Raw genomic sequence first — 24,783 nt, forward strand, 5'->3', positions numbered from 1 at the left:
TGTAATGGTTGTTTCCAGACTGTGATGAATCTGGCTGTCACAGGCCAGACATCTCAGAAAACAGTTATAGTATTTTAATATCTGGTACTGTATTCATTCTCTCATGTTGCATGCTCAATATGTACACTCAGTTGCTGAGGGTGAGCCTGACCCCCCACTACTACTGGCTATAACCTGCTGTCCTGCTGTAGGGGGTCAACAGGTATGCAAGCCATAGCTCTCAGGTGATGATATACAGATGCTGAGTACACAGTCACCTAGCCAGAGTACGTCAGGAATAGTCAGTGACACCTGAACAATGTTTGAACTATGCCTGTGTGACATTCACAGTGTGAGAGGAGCAGATGGACATTACATCACGTGATAAGGCAGCTGTATCCACCACTATTGATTGTCACTATTGTCTAATGCACAATCCAATCTCATTCTTTCATGAGCTGACCATTGCTGGTGCAACTCAGGGGCCAGAGTTGTGAACTATGTCACAGCAGACAGAGCCAAAAGTGAAGCCTGTAGCTGCTAGATAGCAGACCTCTGTTGTGGTATTCCTTATTTCCCATGCCTGCATCCCCCAACTGCAGCTGATTACATGGGGAATACTACTACATACCTGGTATAGTGCTATACTCCTTTATGTGCATAAATCCTGTGGTAGAATGCTAGAATAGTGCAGTCTGTCATCACAGAGAAAGTCACAGACCTGTGTCCCATAGGCAGCAGCTTGCGTTTTGTAGGTAATGCTCATGAACAGCTGATTGCCTGTGCACCAATCTGTAGCTCAGACTTGCTAATTGCATTTAGAACAGCTGGGTTACATTTTAATTAGCCAAAGTCATAGCAACACATTGCTGTATTTGAGGCCTTCGTGTAGGCCTTGACCCTTTTACTGGCCTGTGAGAAGGACATTATTGAGGTGTGGGGACTACAGCATGACAGATGGTAGGTTGAAATACTGTCCATGGTTTGGATTTATGTGGTATGTCCACAGTTTGCATGCTCTGTTTGGCCATTTTGAACAGACTTTCTGATTATGGGGCAGTTTCCTGTTTAACAATGTGGGTTGAGGTCACGAAGGAGACAGACAGATGTGAGTGTCATATGTCATTTGTATCAGATTATGCATGCTGCTGCAGTAGCCCTTGTCTATCATGTTTGTAGGGGAGGACTTTGACACATGTCCTGTCACTTGACCACCCCCCAACACTTTATGTATGGGTGTTGTGTGGATTCCCTGTTCTAGGTGGTATGATATGTCTGTACAAGGTAGCTGAACATACTGATGCATATGTTGCAGGCTGCAGTTGCTGCATTCTGCCCAGGATCCATTCTGGGGATTGCGAACACATTGTGGGACAGCAAGCTGTATATGTGAGTGAGGGAGCACTGCCAGTTCTGTTATCACAGCATAGCAAGGGTAAGGGTACCCATAACAGTCAGGTGAGGCATGTGCCACTGGTACATATATTATTTAATAGTGCCACCCAGAGAGTGGTATGCGACATTCAGGACACCTATATATATATTTGTGAATTGTGTCCCAACCTACAGGCCTTTGAGGTGCTAATGTGGGTGGCAGTGACTGCAACAGCATAAAAACGTTCTGATTAAAATTGCATTGCTCAGTCATTTAATTGTTCTGACAGCCATGTACTTCACATGCTACACACTGGAATGGAAGCCAGGAGTCTGGGTTGACAAATGTTAAGCATGCTAGGAATGTAACACATTGAGCTATGGAGTCAGTACTATAGCAGGTGTATTTGCAAGACATATGTGCATGCATACTGTTTGTTACACAGAGTTGGCATGAACATGATTGACTGGATGTGCATAGACGTGTGACACTGAACTGTCTGTCATGTTTCATAACCTCAATGTGTACTGACTTGCCAGTCCCAAATGTAGGGATGGGGGGGGGAGAGACATTCCATTAACAACAGTATAGGCTTATATTTATTGCAGCAGTACTGTTCAATACTCTACAGGTCTGCTTTTACTTTTATATCAATAAGTGCCCTATATCTTCTGTAGCATGTACATACCTCTCAAGCTATCCACATGGGACAATATAGGCCAAGCTGTAACACCTACAGGTACACTACTAGAGGGGGACTATTACATGTTGGGGGATGTATATGAATACCAAGGTGTACTGTGCACTGATGTTGTGTGAGTGTGCTACTGACATATTTCAACTGAATGTTAAATGTGTCCAAGGGTTTTGGCAACAGTGATCACTATCCATGACAGTGTGACACTTGAGAGACATGTATCATGCACAGTACAGAGACTTTACACATATCCTGCTGACCTTGGCAGGCATGGGGTTAGATTATCAGCAGACATTCACAAATGCATCAGGCATACAGCTGTAACAACAGTAAACTTAGAATAGTAGTGTACTTGTGGACTTTAAATTTATTGCAGTCTTATCACCTTGCTGAGCAATGCTGTTTACACACTAGTACATCTGGAGTTATGAATTAGTATACCACTGGAACATCTAGGACAGACAATTTATTTACCTGTTATTTCTGTGGGGAGAACATCTGTTTAAAATGCATATCTGTTTCTATACATATTCAGTAATACTTATCTGTTTCTATAAATATATCTTAGTACTTGTCTCTGGATATGAACCGCAGTCTGTGTGTGAAAAAATGAATAACATACATATTTAGCAAATTGAGTTACTGAGCCACTGCTTTGTGTTGAATGACTGATATGTGCCTAGAGCTCACCTGGTAACAAGTTCTGACCTGGTAATGTAGATAGAGTGATACACAAAACTGCAGTGACACTTGAACACAAATGCATGAGATGCATACATGACAGAGATAGTAGGTGAGCTGTGTATTACTACTTGGAATGCAGGTGTACACATTTAACCCCTAGTGGATGGGAATATGTGTGATGTGTACAGACTATATCAGAGTGCTGGGTTGGCTACCTGACCCATATACAGTTACAGATGGCATATTTGCAGTCTACAGCTATTACAGTTTCATACATGTCTGCATCAGCATAACTATGTTCAGGAATGCATATAGCTGAAATGCAAAGGTTAGCACAAGACAACCCTGAGGGAAACACACTATACTACCTTACACATGACTACTCATGGTTCAGATGTTATAGTGCAGAATAAATATCATAATGCAGTATATCTTGTAGTACAGCTCCACATCTACACTTTAGCAAAACAGTTCTTTATTGGCCAGTCTTCAGTCACTTCATGGTATTATACCCATGTTTACTTCACAGCCCTTGTAATACACAGTTTCTTGACCAACAGCCCAAAATTACACACAACATTTGGCACAATAAACCTTTATTGAGGGTGACATGATACAGTAACAGTCTTTTTATTCTTGAACAATTTACATAATGCAGGCATTGAAAGAGAGTTGTTATTCCACACTGCATGCATTACTAACTTTATTTCCTTAACAATTCTGACTGCAGGTGTATTTTATTTCCTGAAATTTATGATTGCAGATGATTTACTCCATTCATTTTATGAATCCAGTTGTATTTTATTACAAGAATATCATTATTAATACAGTATACACTTCTTATTTCTTAACATTATTAATGCAGTAATAAATTGCTTTCCTTAACATTATCAGATTTCATGCTTTTACGTATATTGTACTGTACCTGGCATTATTCACTTATGTTAGTCCAGGTCTATGAGCATATTCATTGCAGTACGCTCAAAACAAAATATACATACTTGCAGTTACTACTGTACTCTTTCTTAATCATATTAGTATATATTGCAGGATATATCTGTACTCACCACACTCTTGCCACAACATGGCCAGGCACCCTGCATGGGCCTCCAGGTTGCAAGCTCTCTTCGCTGCAGTTGTGGAGAGAGAAACACACCATTATGCATACCTGTTTATCAGATAGTCATACTAGACTTTGGTAAATCAATTCTTCCTATATTTACAAACTTGTGGGGTATTGTCATCCCGAGCATCTTGGATCCACTGGGCCAAGAGTTCCCCCTTCCTACCTTTCAGGTCATTGTAGTGGTGATGCACCTGTTCACCAGTGTGGAGGATGTCAGTTGCAGTGTTAAGGTCACATGCCAGCTAGTCCCAGGCCTCAAATTTGCATTTGGACCTCTGGTACTGGCCCTGCAGCAGTTGGAAATCATGGTCTTTTACGAGGAGCCCAGCCATGACCCAGGACTCCAACATGCCCCACTGCTGCGACTGGAAGCACACAACCTCACTAATTCCTGCCATAGCTCTTGCACAGATCAAACTCCAACAGGTTCTGACTTTATTTCCACCTGTTCAGCTTAAATAAGGCTGTTTCCCCACTCTTTGCCACAATTGAACCATTTTTAAAAATGCTAAGTGAAGCTTAGCACCACACAAACCCACTGAACTCAGCCGAGCAGTGCTTAAACTGGCAAATGCTTAGTAGTGCCTAAACCAGCTGCTTTGCTAAATACTGCTAAAATGGGTCCTATTTAAGAATTACTTGGCTTGGTTTAGCAATGCTTAGCAGAGCTTAGCTATGGGCAAACCAGATTTTTTTAAAAATAAAAAAAAATATTAAAAGTAATTGTTCAGTAATGATACTTTGTTGTTATGTGTATCTGTTTTACTTTATATCTCCTAGCCTTATGCATTTTAATTACATTATCTTGGACTGTGACTTTAATGTATTGAGCACTTGTGTGTAACTGGGGCTTTTATCCACAGGTCTCCACTGAAAATGGGCTTCTCGTCCAGCTAGACTAACCTGGTTAACAAATGTCAATCAATACATAATAAAAAAAAAATCCTATCTCATGTAAAAGCTGAATGGCCTGTATGTGTATTCAAACCGTGCACCAACTGCATACAAAGCCACGACATTAACCATTCAGCTATCAAGGATATGGTGGCTATAGCTATGCATTTCTATATAGCTCTCAGTTATGTTTAAGCACTGCTGAGTATGTGGTGCAAACCTGCTTAGCTACACTTAAAAATGACCTTTTTGAAATAATTTAATGTATCCACTTTCTATTTTTAGATGTCTGGCATGTGTCTATTGCTGAGCGCTGGGCTGAGCTACACAAACACATACAAAAAAAGAAAAAATATTTAAACATGTTTCTTATTTAAGTGCCATCTGGCACTTTAACAGTGCAAGGGGTGTGTTAATCACCTGTGGACACTGTAACACAATCCCTACACTGCTTCTGTAATGGTGTTACATGGCTCTGTCTTAGTAGCCCGCCTTCATTAATATGCAAGGTGTGCTGCCAAGGGGGAGCTGCAGACACGGCCACAGTACACGCTGTGTAGGACTTACACTATCCCTACATGGAGTTTACTAAATCTGGGGGGCTTATCTCTTTATGATCCGACAGTGGGCAGGAGACTACTTTAACATTATCTATTCTACTAGTGATCTCATTTGAAACATATACTGTATTTGTGATTGTGTCCCATGCCTGTGTGAGAAATGTGTAAAGAAGAGCAAGTCTGATACTGAAAACTCATTTATATCTCTCATATTATATAGGTCAGTGAGCGCCATCAAAGCCTTGACTGAAGTAGGTTTCTTCCTTTTACAGCTAGTGTTGGTAACCTTGTTAGATAAAATACAGTTAAAGTCACCTCCAAAATAATATTTCCCTTTGCTATTCTTATTATTTCCTCCAACTGTTGTTTAATTGTTTGTATTCCCAATCCAGGTACCCAATAGACATTAATAAAAGTGTATAATTTCCTTTGAATCTCTAAAGTCACTGAACAATCCATGCCTTTTTCATCACTAAATGTATTCCAGATTTTAGGTAGAGGCAAAGAATTTTTTCCACAAAATAGTCACCCCTCTTATTTTTTGTTTATAACGAGAGATAGTCAATACAGAATAACATTTAATATCAAGTCTGTCCAAATCTTCTTTTACTAAATGTGTTTCCTGTAAAAAGATAACTTGGGAAAGAAATATTTTTAAAAATTTGTATAAAATACCCATTTTACGCATCTAAATTACTAGATCAAAACTTTAGTTAGTCGAATAACTAAAGACTGATCTCATAATGTCGAAATCCAAAAACTGCTAATGGCTAATTTCATGCATGGAAAGAATTATCTTGGCCACATGAAAAAAAAAATGTTTTTAAACCAAATCAAGTGGGGAGCTTCACCCCCCACACCCCGATGTGGGTGTCTGTGTCTCCCACACCCCCTGACTAAATATACCAACTCCAAGATCACTCTACATTGGAGAAAAGGGCATAATCCACATAACGGCCAAGGGAAGTCTTTTCCTGCATGAAATCAGCCGTTCACGGTTTTTGGATTTTGATATTACCAAATCGATCTTTAGTTATTTGACTAACTAAAGTTTCGATCTAGTAATATAGACCCCATTTTACAACCATTATTTAATCTATTGATATTAATTAATACACATTTCAAGTTGGTTATACTACCAACATAAAAAAATAAATAAATATTACATATAATGCCATCATACATTTGTAAATAATATGGTAAGAAAACTATTATTATATCTAACAAACTGCTTACTCATGGATATAAGTAGAAGTTAATTGAGACTGTTAACTGTAAACTTTCTATCAAGAATAGTATATACCAAAAAAAAAGAATAATTTGTAAACTATTATACATGCAATGTTCTTTCCCATCTCCCTCCATGGAGTTTAAAACTCTTGGTTTGAATAGCAATCCTATTCAAACACTACCACCTACCCACAAATAAGTATCTAGGATCACTCTACTGCCTCTAAAGTTATGATACATAAAAGGTCTAACTTATTTAACAAAATTAAATGGAGTTTGTATATACATAATATTCAGATTTCAAACACTCCTTTGCTTGCTATAAAACTGTAAAGTATAGCAGATTTTGTAGTAATTTAGTTCTATTCTAATTGTAAGACCCTATATAGTATTATAATAAATCCAATCATTTCTTTAATTTCTGAGAAAAAAGGAGATTGACACAGATAAAAGACAATACATGTAATATATATTCAGCTTTTCAGTCTTACAAGTACTCTCTGTAGTTGATACTTACACAGTTGTGGGATGTCTACAGTCCTAAATTCCTTAATCCAAGCATCAAGGGTATCTCTCTTCTTCCACCATAGGTTAATATAGTGATGCCTACATTAGTCATCCATCTACAGGATACCAGTGGCATTGGTTATAATGTGCGCCAAACTATCCTAAATTTCTGACTTATACTGGGAGCCGGAGTAGTCCCCCCTACAGAAGCCTGGTACTGTGGCATCTAACTAGCAGTCCAATAAAAATCTTGGACTCCTGGATACCCCATCTCTGTACCCTAAATCTGACACCTTCTCCAGAAACACCTGCCAATGAAGAGTGATGGTTTCCCGCCAGTTCCAGTCATTGCATGCACTGGGAGTGCACACACTGTTTGAATATTGTAACGAATAATGTGAACCACAAAAGATTGAAGACCCCAAACAGCATAAAAAGTTAATATGAAATTCTAAAAAAGAAAGCTGTCATAGGGTCAAACCAAAGCTGTTCGTATTCAGAATATGTCTCTGTAAACCGTCTATTCAGACCTTTAAATCCTTGCGGACAGTAGCTATTACTCACACCAGTAGTAAAACAGTTGAAAAACAGTATATATCCAAATTAAAACGATGAAGGCTTCTGAAAGATTGACGTCTTTATTCACAATACAGACTGGTAAGCGCTTTCGCTATTCAGCTTTTTCAAACCAAAAACAAAGTATCTGGTGAAACAAATCACATATATATACAAAATCTTAATTAATTAATTAACTACCTATGTGGGTAATAGCTACTGTCCGCAAGGATTTAAAGGTCTGAATAGACGGTTTACAGAGACATATTCTGAATACGAACAGCTTTGGTTTGACCCTATGACAGCTTTCTTTTTTAGAATTTCATATTAACTGTTTGAATATGTTGAATTCCACTTACCATCATGCAGAGTACTTGGCAGTGTGCACCTCTGAACACCAGGTTTGTGTGATGGTAAGCAGAGAGCAACATTAGCAAGCAAAGCAAATTCAAGGTTATTGGATGTACATGCAATTAAGTATGTGTGTTAGACAAATGTAAAGGCCATGGCAGACCAGATTGCTGAAATATACTCACAGGAATATAGTACACAGTATACCCACAGTCATACATTTGAGAATAAATATGATAATACATATGTAAATTAACACATAAGTGACACAATACTAGTGCCTTAGTCCTCATACATATACTTAATATCAGCTACACAAGGACAAGTTTAATAAGTGAGAGTGACTATAATGGGAAGTGGAGCAACAGTAAAAGTGTATGGAATATGGTGTATTCAAACCCAGGACTATGGGTATGACAGTCCTACATTTACACCTGTCACCACCACAAGGTTAGAAAAACACTTTTTTTATGTTGCAGTTCATTACTATAAACTGCATGTCACAACAGTAAAACAAAGGTTTCAATCCCTGTACTAGAACCCATGACCACTCCTACTGCAGTCCTACACTTAGCACCTGCTGCCACATGGCTAATCATTTAATGTTCTCTATTTTACTAGTCATTCTTAAGTGCAATGTCACTTATCAGGTTTACATGATGCACAATAATATTAATTGAATGCATATGGTTTCTATTTTTGGCTGTATATGTCCTGTCTGACTAGTTGTCCAGTTTGCACAGCACCAAGCTTTGCAAAAATGAGACTAGCACAGCCAAACCTGACATTCATTTGTCTCCATCTCACATGCTTGTGCTAAGCACTGCATCATGCAAACACTGGGCAATAAAAAAATAAACAGAAAAAAGAAAGAAAAGAGAGAGGTAATTGAAATGATAAAAAGCAACCTATGACATACACACTAGAAAATGATAGCACATGCGAGATATTACTACATAGGTCTGGATTTGACCTCTCACTCCAGTACACTTTCAGAACACATGATGGGTGCCTTATTTGGGTGCCTTATTCCTCTTTGCCACACAAACAGCTTTGCAGCAAAGAACTCAACTCAGTATGTACACAACCAACTGCAACAGCATCTACAGTGATATCAAACCATACAAGTATTATTTGTACATTTATTATTTTTGGATGTAGTACACCTAGTGATCACACAACCTGTCATGATTATTGCTTGCAAATATACAATGGTGCTTTACATTTCTGTATTTGTTGGCCATTCTTCATGTATCTGAGCAGTAATCTGAGAAATGCAATGTGTAAGTCATTCTATATCATTGGCCTTAAAATGTGTGAGGATATTAATTGGAAATAATATGCAGGTTTCTATAAAATAAAGAGCAGGTTGTATGTGAAGAAACACAGCCTGGGACTTGTGTGTTGCTCATTTATATTTCCAACCACATTGAACACTTTATAGATGTGACCTGACACACCCACTGGAAGTAACACAGCCTGCAGTGCTGTTGTGTTTTCCTTCTCACAAACACTAATCAATCACAGCTGCAATCCATTAAAACCAAACACTGAGGGGTGGCTGCACTATGCTTACCTGTGAATCCAAAAGGAGAACCTCCATGAAAACAAAAATATACCAATAAAAGTAAAACAGTTCACTGTGTTTTTGCAGCAAATAGTAAACAAACTGCTTCAACAAGACATATGAAACAGAAATTGTCTTATGAATAGACTCACTGTAATCCAAGACTGAATCGTAAATCAAGTCCAATGTAGTAACTACAAATAGACACCAGCTGTTGTTACATTCCCATACAAATGGAATATGTTATAAATCCACCAGTGATTAAAGGAAATCCACCAACAAATGATCCAAAGTCTATTAAAACAGAATCATTAATACCACCAAAAAGTAAAATAACAAAGTAAAACATGAGAGAAGATTTAACACTTTCATCCTTACAAACATTTTGACTTCTTCAGAACCTGCCATCTTTTAGCTCTCATCCCTTTTTATACCTTATGGTTAGTAAGACTTAACTAAATAATCATTTCATGGTCTGTTGTTTTTTAAAGGTACATTAAACAATGTGCATAAACTGCATAAATTAATTAATATAAATATAAAAATAAAAATACAACAATATATGTAAACATGTATGTAAGTGACCAAATAATATTTTGTGAAGCATCTTCTTCATCACTGCATAATAAAAACTCTTAAAAACACTTTAAAACAATGTATTACAAGGTATATAAATAAAGCTCTTGGTGTTTCCAGGCAGTCTCCCATCCAAAAACTAAAAAGGCCCGACCGTGCTTAGCTTCCAAAGTCAGCCCTTTCAGAATGGTGTGATTACAAGTGCATTGCTTGAAAATGTATCCTTAAATTAAATATTCATGTTAAAAATCTGAAACTTTTTAAAACAACAATCATACGAATCTAAAAAAAACTATTATTTTTTATGAATATTTCACCATTATTGGAAACATTTAAATAAACATTTTGTGAATAAATTTTTACAAGTGTTTGAATCATATTCAATAAGGCACTTAATATAGCATTCCATACAATTCTCATAAATACAATGCTTTTATTTTTAACACAGGCATAATAGAAGTGTGTTCATTTAATTGTGGTAAAATGGTTTTCCTTTACAGATCCAATTCCCAGACATCACTCCTATTTTGCTTATCAACTTTGTTCAAAGTCCCAAACTTAAAACCTCTGTACTTGTCACAATTTAATATGTGCCTGTAAACTGCATTGTTTTGATTTTTGATTTTAATTGCATTTAAGTGCTCATAAATTCTCCTTTAAAGGATCTTTCTGTTTTCCCAATGTAGTAACTATCACATTGGGTGCATATTCCAATACAGACTACCCCTGATGTATTACATTTTCCATCTATAAGTCTCAATATCATGTCCAGTGATGATAAATATAACTGGCTCTGTTCTGAAATATAAGGGCAGATATTACACATCCCACATTTTCTTGTGCCTTTATTAAGATAATCTGAACCAAATTTCAACCAAGTGCTCAAACCAAAATTTCAAATTGTGGCCTGTTTTGTTCACAAATAATGACTTGTCTCCTACTATACTATATATCTCATCATAAATTCTGAACATAGCTCAGTTTTTAGTGATAATGTTCCTTATGTCTTTTGAATAAGACCCATAAAGGGATGACCATAGTATTTAAATATGCATTGTTTTTCACCTGAAATTTCCTTGCAAAGTTTTTGAATGGTTCTCGTATTCCTAGCAGGGGTTTCTACCTAGTACCCATCCTTCCTTAACTTCCACAATCACTTTGTTTAATAAATGTGTAGGATATCTCCTTTCTATGAACATTTCCAACAATTTAACTACTTCTGCCTCATTCAATATCTGAACATATTCTAGCGGTTCTTACTAAATGTCCTTTAAAAATATTCTTCTTAGTATGTTTTGGATGGCAGCTGTAAAAATCTAAATAACTATTTGAAAATGTCTCCTTCCTGTGAATTTTAGACACAGTTTTTGTGCCACAAGGTTCCCAGATAATTCCACATCCAAATTGCTTATAATTAAGTCAGAATGTTTGTAGGTGAAACTATGAAAGGAGGGTAATGCATTAATATATTGCACAAATTCATCCCTGACTTCATTTGTTTCTTTCCATAAAATAAATATATCATCCAAAAATGTAGGTAGAAGTTCCAATGATCCCTGTATTTTCTTGTCATAATGTATTTCTTTTCCCAAGTATGCATAATGATATTTGCATATGTTGGAGTACAAACAGCTCCCATTGCCACTCCAGATGTCTGCCTGAAATATTCACCCTCAAACCAAAAATAGCTACACTTTAAAATCATGTCCATCAATTCACAAATAAAATCTGTCATAATATAATTTAATGTACTTAATTTGTAAACTGTCTCTCGGAACATTTCCATTTCTTCTTCATGGGGCTTAGAAGAAAATAAATCCACCACATCAACAGAAGTGAAACTACTAGAATCACTATAAAATTCTTGTCTCACATGGCTTAAAAATACTATGAATCCTTCAGTATATATTCCACATTGCGTACACATTCCTTAAGCATCCTATCAACAAAAACTCCTAAAGAATATGTCATTGAGTTATGTGCTGAGACCATTAACTTGTATGGCAGTTTCTCTATACTTTTATGTATTTTGGGGGTTCCAAAAAAGTGGGTATTACTGTGTTTTCATTATGCAAAAAATTATATATTTTCTTATAAATGGTCCCTTGTAATACTGAGCCCTGTAGGAATAAATAAATGTTCTTTTTGCTAAATTAATGTCATTATTGGAAACCCTTTCATACTTCTGTGTGTCACTCAAAATTGCATTCATACTATTTATATAATCCATTTTGTCCACTAAAACAGTACCACCACCTTTATCAGGTTTCATGAATCTTAGGTTTCTGTTACTTCTAAGTAGCTTCATTAAATCATTTTCCTCTCTAGTTAGATTCTGGTATTTCTTTTTTTTTTTTTTTTGCCTTTTCAACATCTGATGTATGTCATTATTACATACCTTCTCAAAAATGGTCACCACTGGGAGGAAAGAGGGTGAAATACACTTTTTCTTTTTAATGTATCTACGTTATTCTTAGTTTGAATTTCATTTCCATTACCTTTCTCTTTAAACAGAAGCTTTAGATTTAACTTTCTTGTAAACATTTTTAATTTTATTAAGACATTATTCCCAGGGATAAATTTCAAGCCTTTTTAAAATAAATTAAAATAACTCTCTGTTATGCTTAGGCTGATGTAATTAAATATTTTATATCTCTCATATGTTTACACTATCCCGTTCTCTGATGTCTTAATTTTATAGCTCCCACTGTTCATCTTTTCCATTATTGCACATTATTTCATCATCTTTCCCCTCCCTCTGCCTTTCCCATGAAACCACTGTTGATTTGGGGGGTTGGGGTTCTCTAAAAAAGCAGTTTGTCTTTTTTTGTTTTCTAGTATTTCAGACCTTCTAAGGGGAGGATATGCTTGTTCATATCCATCTGACTCCCTGTTATTAATTTCTTCAGATTCATTAAATTCCACAATTTCATCGGTGTCATATCTAACTGCATAACTTCTGGTATTCCCCTTGTTAAAATGTGTACTTTCCCCTCTATTCACTTGTCTTACTTCGTTACAGTTGTTAAAACTACCATTCTGTTCGTGTTTCTTTACTTCCCTGGCCTTTCGTTTGTGAAGATAATGGATATGCTATTTTGCTCTGGTAGTCAAACTTGTCCCTTAATAATTTCTTCTTCTTCTTTTCTAAGTTGATTTTAACTTGATATTCAACCTTATCAAACAATTGTTCATACCTGTCTACATTACATTCAAACAATAAATAACTTGTTATCTCAGAATTCAAAACATGAGCTTCTTCCAATAATTCAGTAATTCTCACACTATTAAACTTAACAAAACACTGCATCAGATCTAGGTTATGCCTGTCAAATATCTCATTTAATTCAATAATTTCCAACTCAATTAAAAATAATCCATTAGTGTACTTATAGGACCTAAGGCTTTTTGGCGCTTTTAGCTTTCAAAATTTCATTTAAAAATCAGTTATCACACTGTAAATTTCGTACCTTTAACAATTTATTTCCTAATTCCATCATCTTCTTGATCAATGTCAAAGGTGGATAAGATGTAGTTTCAGTATTCAAAGTTGTTTCCTTATTATGCCATTCTCTAAATTAACTGTTTGTGTCATTTTTATCCTTATTTCCATTTGTTTGAGTCTTAAAGCTGTTCTCCCTTCTGGAAGCACTTTTTACAAGTTCTGAATGGCTCACATGCACCCTTGGACCATTCCATTAGAATTCTACATCTGGGGGTGTTTATTTTTCCTCAAAACCTTTAGTCTATTGTTTTTCACTGCATTTCACTCTGTAAAGGATGTAGTACAGCTTGTATTTCTGTTGTTTGTTGAGTTAACAAATTTAGAAGCTGAGCTAATTCCCTTTGTCATTTTGATAATCCAAACTATTTGCAGTATCAGCAGCAGCACCACCCTGGGGCACAGAGCACGCTCCTGGACTGCTGTTTACTGCTATTACTGCTCTTACTGTGTTCTCCATAGAACAAAACTCTGACTCCAAAAGGAAAACCTCTGTAAAAACAAAAATAAACCAATACAATTAAAAAACATTCATGGTGTTTGAGCAACAAATAGCAAACAAATTGCTTCAACCGTACATATGAAACAGAAATTGTCTTATAAATAGATTCACTGTAATCCAAGACTGAATCTAAAATAAAGTCCAATGTAGTAACCACAAGAAGACCCCAGCTGTTGCTACATTTCCATGCAAACACAATATGTTATAAATCCTCCAACGATGAAAGATAATCCACCAATGAATGACCCAAAGTCCATTAAAACAGAACTTTATTATTAACACCACCAATAAGTAAAATAATAAAGTAAAGCATGAGAGCAGGTTTACTGTGTTTGTACTAACAAAACATTTTGACTTCTTCAGAACCTGCCACCTTTTTGCTCTCATCCCTTTTTATGCCCCATAAGACTTAATTAAATAATTATTTTATGGTCTGTTGCTTCTTAAAGGTATGCTAAACAATGTGCATAAACTGCATAAATGAATTAATATAAAAATAAAAATACAACAATATGTGTAAACGTATGTAAATGACCAAATAACATTTTGTGAAGCATCTTCTTCATCACTGTATAATAAAAACTCTTAAAAGCACTTTAAAAAAATGTACTACAACAAGACTTATAAATAAAACTCTTGGTGTTATCAGGCAATATCCCATCCAAAAACTAACCAGGCCCAATGTGCAACAGTCGAAAAGAGGAACAGTGGGAGACATACAATTAAGACATCAGAGAATGGGATGGTGTATAAATATGAGGGATATAAAATATTTAATTATACCAGTCTAAACATAACAGAGAGGTTTTTTTTATTTATTAAAAAAAAAAAGCTTGCAATTTGTCCCTGGCAAGAGAACTAACCCAGCTGATGTCTTAATATAATTAAAAAGTTTTTACAAGAAAGCTAAATCTGAACATTATATTTAAAGAGAAAGGTAATATAAATGAAATTCAAATTGAGAATAATGTAGATACGTTAAAAATAAAAAGTATATTTAACCCCCTCTCCTCCCAGTGATGGCCACTTTTGAAAAGGCATGTAATAATGACATATATCAGGTGTTGAAAAGACAAAAAATAAAAGAAATACCAGAATCTAACTAGAGAAGAAAATGGTTTAATAAACTACTTAGAAGTAACAGAAACCTAAGACTCATTAAACCTGATAAAGGTGGTGGTGCTGTTTTAGTGGACAAAACCGATTATATATAAGTAGTATGAATGCAGTTTTGAGTGACACACAGAAGTATAAAAGGGTTTCCATTAATGATATTAATTTAGCAAAAAAAGAACACTTATTTATTCCTACAGGACTCAGTATTACAAGGGGCCATTAATGAGAAAATATATATTTTTTTTGCATAATGAAAAACACAGTAATACCCACAGTTTTTGGAACCCCCAAAGTACATAAAAGTATAGAGAAATCACCATACTGGTTAATAGTCTCACCACATAACTCAATGACATTTTCATTAGGAGTTTTTGTTGATAGGATGCTTAAAGAATGCGTAAGCAATGTGGAATATATGCTGAAGGATTCATGGCAGTTTTTAAGCCAAGTGAGACAAGCTAGGGAATTCAATAAAGCCTACATGGAGTGATTACGTGGAGTAGGCATAGTGGCATAGCCCCAACATGGAAATCGGCCAGTGAGTGATCCAATAAACAGAGCAAGGAGTGTGAGGACAAGGAAGTATGTGTGGAATGCAAATCACCTGATAAGTTGGTGAAATACATGTAAATGAGATTGATTGCAATCCAAGAAGCAGAAAGACACCCGTGTAGCTGCCGTGTTGGTGTCAGAAATCTACTCAGAAAAAAACATGCACCGGAATGTAAATTTGAAATAAGGGATGTAAATGCCCAAAAAGAAGGTTGGATTCTGCACTGCAGGCATGCAAATGACCAAAACTATGGCCAGTGAGTCCAAAAAGTAATGCACATGAATAAAATATAATAATGTTTTTAATACATATATTACATTTGCGTGGTGCACAACAATACACAAACATGCCATTATGCAGAAAGAAAATAATTAAATAGTTGAAAAACCCAAAATAATACATTTGCAAAAATAATGCATGATAATGCCCTATATGCAGAGTGTACAATGGTAGGTTGCAGTGGTTGCCAAGGAGGCAGGCCCAGGAGTAGTGAAGTATCCAGGGTATATTCATTTAGGTGTATGAAAATGAGCTGGGGTTACTGAATAGCAAAAAGGACAACTGTGACAAAAGATACAACTCATGCTAGGGCTAGAATCATGCAGCTGGTAGTAGAACAGGTACCTGAGATCAAAGGGGTGTGTCACAATGTGTTTAGGTGGACTGGAGCTAAGCAGCACCTGTTTGTGCTCAGCAAAGCACAGCTACACAGGGGTGTATGTCCAGTGCTGCTGAGATGTGTTTAGTCCCATGACACATGTTTTAGCTGGTTAAAGAAAAGTTGAGCATGCATGTGTATGAGGGAATGTCCAAAGTGCTGAGCACTATTTCTACTAACACCGCGGGTTTGTGCACCATGGCGCAGTACTTAGCAGTGAAAGAATTAAAAAAAAAATTTAAAAAAGGGAATAGCTAAGGGAAGCCAATCAAGTAGAAATGACTGATAAGCCCTGTTCAACAAACACTGGCCCATTCAAACCCCCATGATATACCTGTCAGGTGGAATGCATCATAATGAGGCAATCACACAGCCTGTATCTGCAGCACAGCAGTATAAAATAGGCATACACCCTTCAATCTGATTTTCCCCACATACTCTGCATGACTGGAGTATACACTTGGCAATTTTAGCAGACAAAATGATAGGGGCTGCTGCTGTTCTGCTACATCTTTATGCCCTTGAGGCTGAGGTCAGGGATGATGCTGATGCTGAAAATAGGCCCAGAATGAGAAGGAGAAGAGTGTTCAGGCCCAGGGAAACCTTTCAGGGGCTACATGAGCTGGAGATCGTAAAGAGCTACAGGGTGGATGGGGACATACTACAAGATCTCACCGAGCTTTGCCTCCCTCAACTCAGACCCAGAGCCAACAGAAGGGAACCCATCCCAGTGTAAACAAAGATATGAGTAGCCCTTAGAATATTAGCTACAGGTGCTTTTCAAAGACCAACTGGGGACATAATGGGTATCTCATAGGCATCTGCATCCGGGGTACTCCACCAGTTCCTGGATGCCATGCAAGCATATGCCAATAAGCACATTATTTACCCCACACCCCCGAGGAGAAGGCTGGCAATATGCGTCTCTTCCTGTAATATTCTGTAATATTTTTGAGAAGAATTGGAATGTTTTATTGTCGGATCCTGACTTGAGAGAATTGTTAGAAGATAGACCCAGCTTTTCTTTTAGAAATAAGAGGTCCTTAAAAAGGCAACTCTGTTATAAATCCAGAAACAATGAAAGAATGATCCTATCTGATAGGTAGGGGACTTTTCCTTGCAGAAATTGTACAGCATGTGACTGTTTATATAATAAATCTACATATAAACATCCTACACTAGGATTTATAATTGATATATATTTTTATGCTGACTGCAGAACACAAAATTTGGTTTATTTCAGCTTCTGCACTGTCATGCCTTTTATATAGGCAAAACCAATAGATGTCTAAAGGAAAGTATCCTTGAACACCTTAAAGATATAAGAAATAAAAAAGACACAAGTACTTTAGCAAAACATGTGGAAGAAGAAGATAGGAATCACATTTTTAATTTCATGGTTTTAGAAATAATAAATAAAAGTAAGAGGGGAGGTGATATAAGGAATAAGATAGAGGAAGCAGAACAAAGATGGATTTTACTACTTCAGGCAGATAGGTCTCCTGGATTGAATAATGCTGTTTCCTTGAAACCTTTTTTTAAAATCCAGACCACTAAAACATTAAGTAATATGGATTATTACATAAAATGTGTCTGTTATATGTATATTTTATTTCATCTTATGCAGAATATAAGGCAAATTAATGTATTGATGTATGCAATTTTAATTAGTCTATATCATAGTTCTATATGTGTTTTCATTGGTTGAACCATATTTTAAATACCAATGTTTTAACTGTTTTTATGAGTCTGAAGAAGCGATCAGCTGACTTAGATCGCGAAAGCGCTTACTCTTGTTTAATAAAGTGGTGTGAAACTGCAAGTGAACCTTTTCTTACCTTGACTACTACATCTCAGTTACAACTTTTGGTTTTATAAAGGGCACTACTGTGAAGCTGCAAGTGATTTATTTCCTGACGTGGATTATTCCATTTTTATCTTCAACTGTCGTCTAACCATTGGTCTTTTCATTTTTTTTTTTTTAATAGCAGAAGATGACACAATCCCAGGGTTGTCGCAATGAACCCCGTAACATGTTCCATTTCCACAATATGCAGGGGTTGATGTGTTATATATGTCTGCGGTTGATAGTATCAGGAATTAAACTGCAATGTCTGGTGGTTCTCATGGTTTAGTGGGCTAGGTACATTACCATGGTTGATGGTGCTCATGGTTTGAGACTGGCTGTGCCTACTGTTTTGCATGTGAGCTACACCTTTGGTAGGAGCTCTACAGACTGCCCATATGTCACTATTTGTTACTGCAAGAAATCTGGAAAAAGCCAGATAATGGAGGGACAGGGGGCCACAGATAGCCCTGAGTTACCTACATGGTGGCTAGTAGAACATCAGGTTGTAAGAAGTCAGAGTAGCAGCAAGATGTCAAGGCCATCACTGAACTGTGTCAGTACTTACAACAAGTCAGTGGGCACCATCATACCCCTCAAATGTACAGAGTGTCGCAGAATGCCCACATTTTTGCCTCATAGTTATGGTATGTGTTTCATAACATTGCATGTTTCTGGCAAACTAGTGGCAAATCAATAAAGGTTGATGAGAGAAAATAATGACAGGCAGTTGAGATGCACAGTTCATACCCATCAGAACATTCATGCTAATATAAAGTCTGTTATCCTACCAATGGTCTAGGTTTGTAAGTGCAATATTAAAAACATGTTGCTATGTTTGTGCCTGTGTCTGTGCCCACTTTTATATATGGCTTTGGCCAGATATTTGGCTCTAAGAGCTTGAGAGGTATGGGCACCATATAGCCATATAATAACAGTACAGCACAAACGGTCTGAGGACCAGAGCAGACATACGAGGTGCAATGCTGGACATCCTGCAAAACAGGGACAGTCAGAGGTGTGAAGTCTGTAACCTTGTGTGTGGTGTTACATCACATATCCCAGTGACAGCATACCTATAACTACATACAGCAATGACTGTGGACAAAGCCAAGAACAGGACCAACTCAGGACAAAGTCCTACATATAAACAGGAGGAACTGTTGGCCAGACAAATGTAGGCAGTGCAGAATAGAACAGTTTGTGCAGTAGCATGGGTTCCCGGCAGTGTATGGAGTCAGTAACCCAAATGTCTGTCAGCGGATCCTCACGTCAATCTATAATGATCTGCCACTGATGTACCAGGAAATCATATTGCTTTGTAAAATTTACCAGACGTATGATGCAAAACCTTGTTCAGTGTAATACAGTGCATTTCTTTGTGCTGGTCCCAAGCCCAGATAAATGGGGAGGGTTGCATCAGGAAGGGCATCCGGCGTAAAAATTATGCCACATCACTTATGGTGCAAAAAATTCATATCTCCATACTGGATCGGTCGAGGCCCGGGTTAACAATGACCGCCACCAGTACTGTTAGCCAACAGGGTGCTGGCAGAAATTGGGCTACTGTTGGCCGAAGGAGAAGAGGAGGGTTAAGGCATGCCTGAAGGCAGGAAGAGAGGAGGAAGGTTAGGACTGTAGCAGTGAGGGTAGGAACTTTGAATGTTGGCAGTATGACTGGTATAGTAAGAGAGCTAGCTGATATGATGGAGAGAAGGAAGGTTGATATATTGTGCGTGCAAGAGACCAGATGGAAGGGAAGTAAGGCCAGGTGTTTAGGAAATGGGTTCAAATTGTTCTATCATGGTGTGGATGGCAGGAGAAATGGGGTAGGGGTTATACTAAAGGAACAATATGCCAAGAGTGTTTTAGACGTGAAGAGAGTGTCTGACAGAGTGATGTTTATGAAGCTCGAAATTGATGGTGTAATGACGAATGTTGTTAGTGCATATGCTCCACAAGTTGGGTGTGCGATGGATGAGAAAGAGAAATTTTGGAGTGAGTTGGATGAAGTTGTGGTGAGTGTACCCAAGGGTGAGAGACTAGTGATTGGAGCGGACTTTAATGGGCATGTTGGTGAAGTGAACAGAGGGGGATGAGGAAGTGATGGGTAGGTATGGTGTTAAGGAGAGGAATGCAGAAGGTCAGATGATTGTGGATTTTGCGAATAGGATGGACATGGCTGTGGTGAATACATATTTTAAGAAGAGGGAGGAGCATAGGGTGATGTACAAGAGTGGAGGAAGATGCACACAGGTGGATTATATCTTATGTAGGAGGGCCAGTTTGAAGGAGATTGGAGACTGTAAAGTGGTGGCAGGGGAAAGTGTAGTTAAGCATAGAATGGTGGTCTGTAGGATGACGTTGGTGACCAAGAATAGGAGGAAGAGTGTGAAAGCAGTGCCAAGGATTAAATGGTGGAAGTTAAAAAAGGGTGATTGTGAAGTGGAGTTTAGGGAAGAGTTAAGACAGGCACTGGGAGGCAGTGGAGAGTTACCGAATAGCTGGGTAACTACAGCAGAACTAGTAAGGGTGACTGCTAGAAATGTGCTTGGTGTGACATCTGGACAGAGGAAGGAGGACAAGGAGACCTGGTGGTGGAATGAGGAAATACAGGAGAGTATACAGAGGAAGAGGCTGGCGAAGAAGAAGTGGGATTGTCAAAGAGATGAAGAAAGTAGACGTGAGTATAAGGAGATAAGGCACATGGCAAAGAGAGAGGTGGCAAAAGCTAAGGATAAGGCATATGGGGAGTTGTATGAGAGATTGGACACTAAAGTGGGAGAAAAGGATCTATACCAATTGGCTAGACAGAGGGACAGAGCTGGGAAAGATGTGCAGCAAGTAAGGGTGATAAAGGATAGTGAGGGAAAGGTACTCACAAGAGAAAAGAGTGTGTTGAGTAGATGGAAAGAGTATTTTGTGAGGCTGTTGAATGAAGAGAATGAGAGAGAGAGAAGGTTGGATGATGTGGGGATAGTGAATCAGGAAGTGAAACAGATTAGCAAGGAGGAAGTAAGGCAGCTATGAAGAGGATGAAGAATGGAAAGGCTGTTGGCCCAGATGACATACCAATGGAAGCATGGAGGTGCTTAGGAGAAATGGCAGTGGAATTTTTAATCAGACTGTTTGATGGAATTTTGGAAAGTCAGAGGATACCTGAGGAGTGGAGAAAAAGTGTTTTGGTACCTATCTTTAAGAATAAGGGTGATGTGCAGAGCTGCAGTAACTACAGAGGGATAAAACTGATCAGTCACAGCTTGAAGTTATGGGAAAGAGTAGTAGAAGCTAGGTTAAGAAGGGAGGTGATGATTAGTGATCAGCAGTATGGTTTCATGCCAGGAAAGAGCACTGCAGATGCAATGTTTGCTTTGAGCGTGTTATTGGAGAAGTACAGAGAAGGTCAGAAGGAGTTGCATTGTGTCTTTGTAGACTTGGAGAAAGCATATGACAGGGTGCCTAGAGAAGAGTTGTGGTATTTTATGAGGAAGTTGGGAGTGGCAGAGAAGTATGTAAGAGTGGTACAGGATATGTACAAGGGTAGTGTGACAGTGGTGAGGACTGCAGTGGGAGTGACAGATCCATTTAAGGTGGAGGTGGGATTACATCAAGGATCAGCTCTGAGTCCTTTCTTATTTGCAGTGGTGATGGACAGGTTGACAGATGAGATCAGATAGGAGGCCCCATGGACTATGATGTCTGCAGATGACATTGTAATCTCTAGTGAGAGTAGGAATCAGGTTGAGGAGACTCTGGAGAAGTGGAGATATGCTCTAGAGAGCAGAGGAATGAAGGTCAGCAGGGCTAAGACAGAATATATGTGTGTAAATGAGAGGGAGGGTAGAGGAATGGTGAGGATGCAGGGAGTAGAGTTGGTAAAGGTGGACGAGTTTAAGTACTTGGGATCAACAGTTCAGAGTAATGGTGAATGTGGAAGAGAGGTGAAGAAGAGAGTACAGGCAGGGTGAAATGGGTGGAGAAGAGTGTCAGGAGTGATTTATGACAGACGGGTACCAGTAAGAATGAAAGGGAAGGTCTACAAGAGGGTAGTGAGACCAGCTATGTTATATGGGTTGGAGATAGTGGCATTGACAAAAAGGCAGGAGTCAGAGCTGGATGTGGCAGAGTTAAAGATGTTAAGATTTGCACTCGGTGTGACTAGGATGGATAGGATTAGGAATCAGTATATTAGAGGGTCAGCTCATGTTGGACAGTTTGGAGACAAAGCAAGAGAGACGAGATTGCGTTGGTTTGGACATGTGCTGAGGAGGGATGATGGGTATATTGGGAAAAAGATGCTAAGGATGGAGCTGCCAGGTAAGAGGAAAAGAGTAAGGCCTAAGATAAGGTTTATGGACGTGGTGAGAGAGGACATGCAGGTGGTTGGTGTGACACAGCAAGATGCAGAGGATAGGAAGAAATGGAAAGAGATGATCCGCTGTGGTAATCCCTAACGGGAAAAGCTGAAAGATGATGATGATGACACACGTTAGATATGAGTCAGATATTAAGGACATCACACAGCCAGGAAATCTCTCGGGCATTATATCAGGGAGGTGCTGGACTGTTTAATCAGGTTCCGCAGACAAGTCATTGTAGCACACAAAATCCCATACTGGAGTACAGGTAGGTCTGGCCTGGAGTCCCTTTGTAAGCACTGATGTTCACACTGGACATGCTCCTACACTTAGCTAATTTCATCCATGTCTTAATCCACATCTGACTATAGAACTGAGATGTCCATATATCTCTGCACACAGACAGCTATGTATACCTAACTGCCTCTGCCTATCCCCATCAGACATGATTACCCTTATCTATCAGTATGTGGCACATATAAGATATATATGGCTCTGTGGAGTTTTATATGGATACATAAATATAGGTAATATATATATATATATATATAGAGAGAGAGAGAGAGAGAGAGAGACAGAGAGAGACAGACAAAAAGGCATAGAGCGATGTAGTGCTGCAGCCACTTGGACACCAATTCTAACCAATAGTGCATGCAATTAGTATGGTAAGCTGTAGTGTATAATAGAAGATAGGTAGGGGTTCTAATCTCACATCAGACACCTTGGGTGTGTGCTTGTGTTTGTGTAGATATTCCAAGTACAGCAGTATATGCACACCCAACAGGCCTATGTCTGTGCAATGGTCACTCATTTTATGGCCCCATGAGTAGTGTCCTCCACAACAGTGGCCTTCCTGTCAACAGCTGTTGATGTCATCCACCCCAACAACAGTGGAAGACACTCTCCAAACACATCAGCTCTGTGGTCCATGTGATAAGTGCATACCACTACAGTATGTGCAACTAGATAGGTAGGGTGTCTAATCCCAACAATGGAAACTCAGTGAATGTGTGTATGTGTAAGTATATATCCTTGCAGCAGTGTGTCTGTCTTGCCTATGTGTGTGCAATGGCAATACGTTTTGAGGCCTGTGGCTACCTGTTAACCCCCTCATTGGCTTACTTCACAGGGCCTGCTGATGTCATCCACCTTAGAAGCACAGTTAGACACTTTCCAGATGCATAATCTCCAAGGTGACTGATAAGTACATAGCAATATAGTATATACAACTAAATAGTCAGGAGTTCTAATCTCAAAGCTGGCAACACTGTGAGTGTGTGTAAGCATATCCCCTGCAGCAGTGTGGCTGTCTTGTGTGTATAATGGTTATACTATTTTGAGGGCCTGTGCCACCCTGTTAACCCCACATTTAGCAACCTAGTCAGGGCCTAATGTAGTTGTCCACCTTAGAAGCACAGTTAGACACTCTCCAAATGCAATAGCTCTGTGAAGCATGCAATATATACTTAGTACTATATTGTGTGTAACTGGATAGGTAAGGGTTCTAATCTCAAAACTGGAAACTGTCAGTGTATGTGCGTGTGTAAGTGTGTCCCTTACAGCAGTGTGGCTGTTTTGCCTGTGTGTACAATGGTTATACCATTTTTAGGGTCTGTGCAAACCTGTTAACCCCCTCCCCACCAGTGGCAACCTTTATAGTGCCTGCAGATGTCATCAACCTGAATAGTAGTGACAGACACTCTGAAACCAAATGAACCCCATGGTGCATGCGATATGTATGTAGCGCTATAGTATATGCAACTACACATGTAGTCCTACTATCAACAAAGGTGGTTTATGAGTTTGTGCGCATGTATATGTATATCCCTTTGCAGCAGTGTGACTGTGTTTAGGTCACTACTTGACCTACTGTGCAGGTTACAGTTCATGTTTAGCCGGGTGTGTCCTGTGAAAACAATTAAAACAATATATGTGTCCCAAGAGTATAGGACAACAAACAATTCCACATTTATCTAATAGTTGCATAAAGCAGTCATTTTATACCAGAAACACATAAATGTAATGAGAAATATCATAATCTAAGCAAATGCGACAAAACTAAGCTGTTATATTGGCAAAAAAAGTTGAGTCCTGTCCTTTGCACTTGCCATGGGTATGGTTTGTCCTGCCAAGTCTTATGTTACTAC

Source organism: Protopterus annectens, chromosome 3.part0 (assembly GCF_019279795.1).
Source record: "Protopterus annectens isolate FY-2018-M chromosome 3.part0, PAN1.0, whole genome shotgun sequence".
In the NCBI taxonomy this organism is placed as follows: Eukaryota; Metazoa; Chordata; order Ceratodontiformes; family Protopteridae; genus Protopterus; species Protopterus annectens.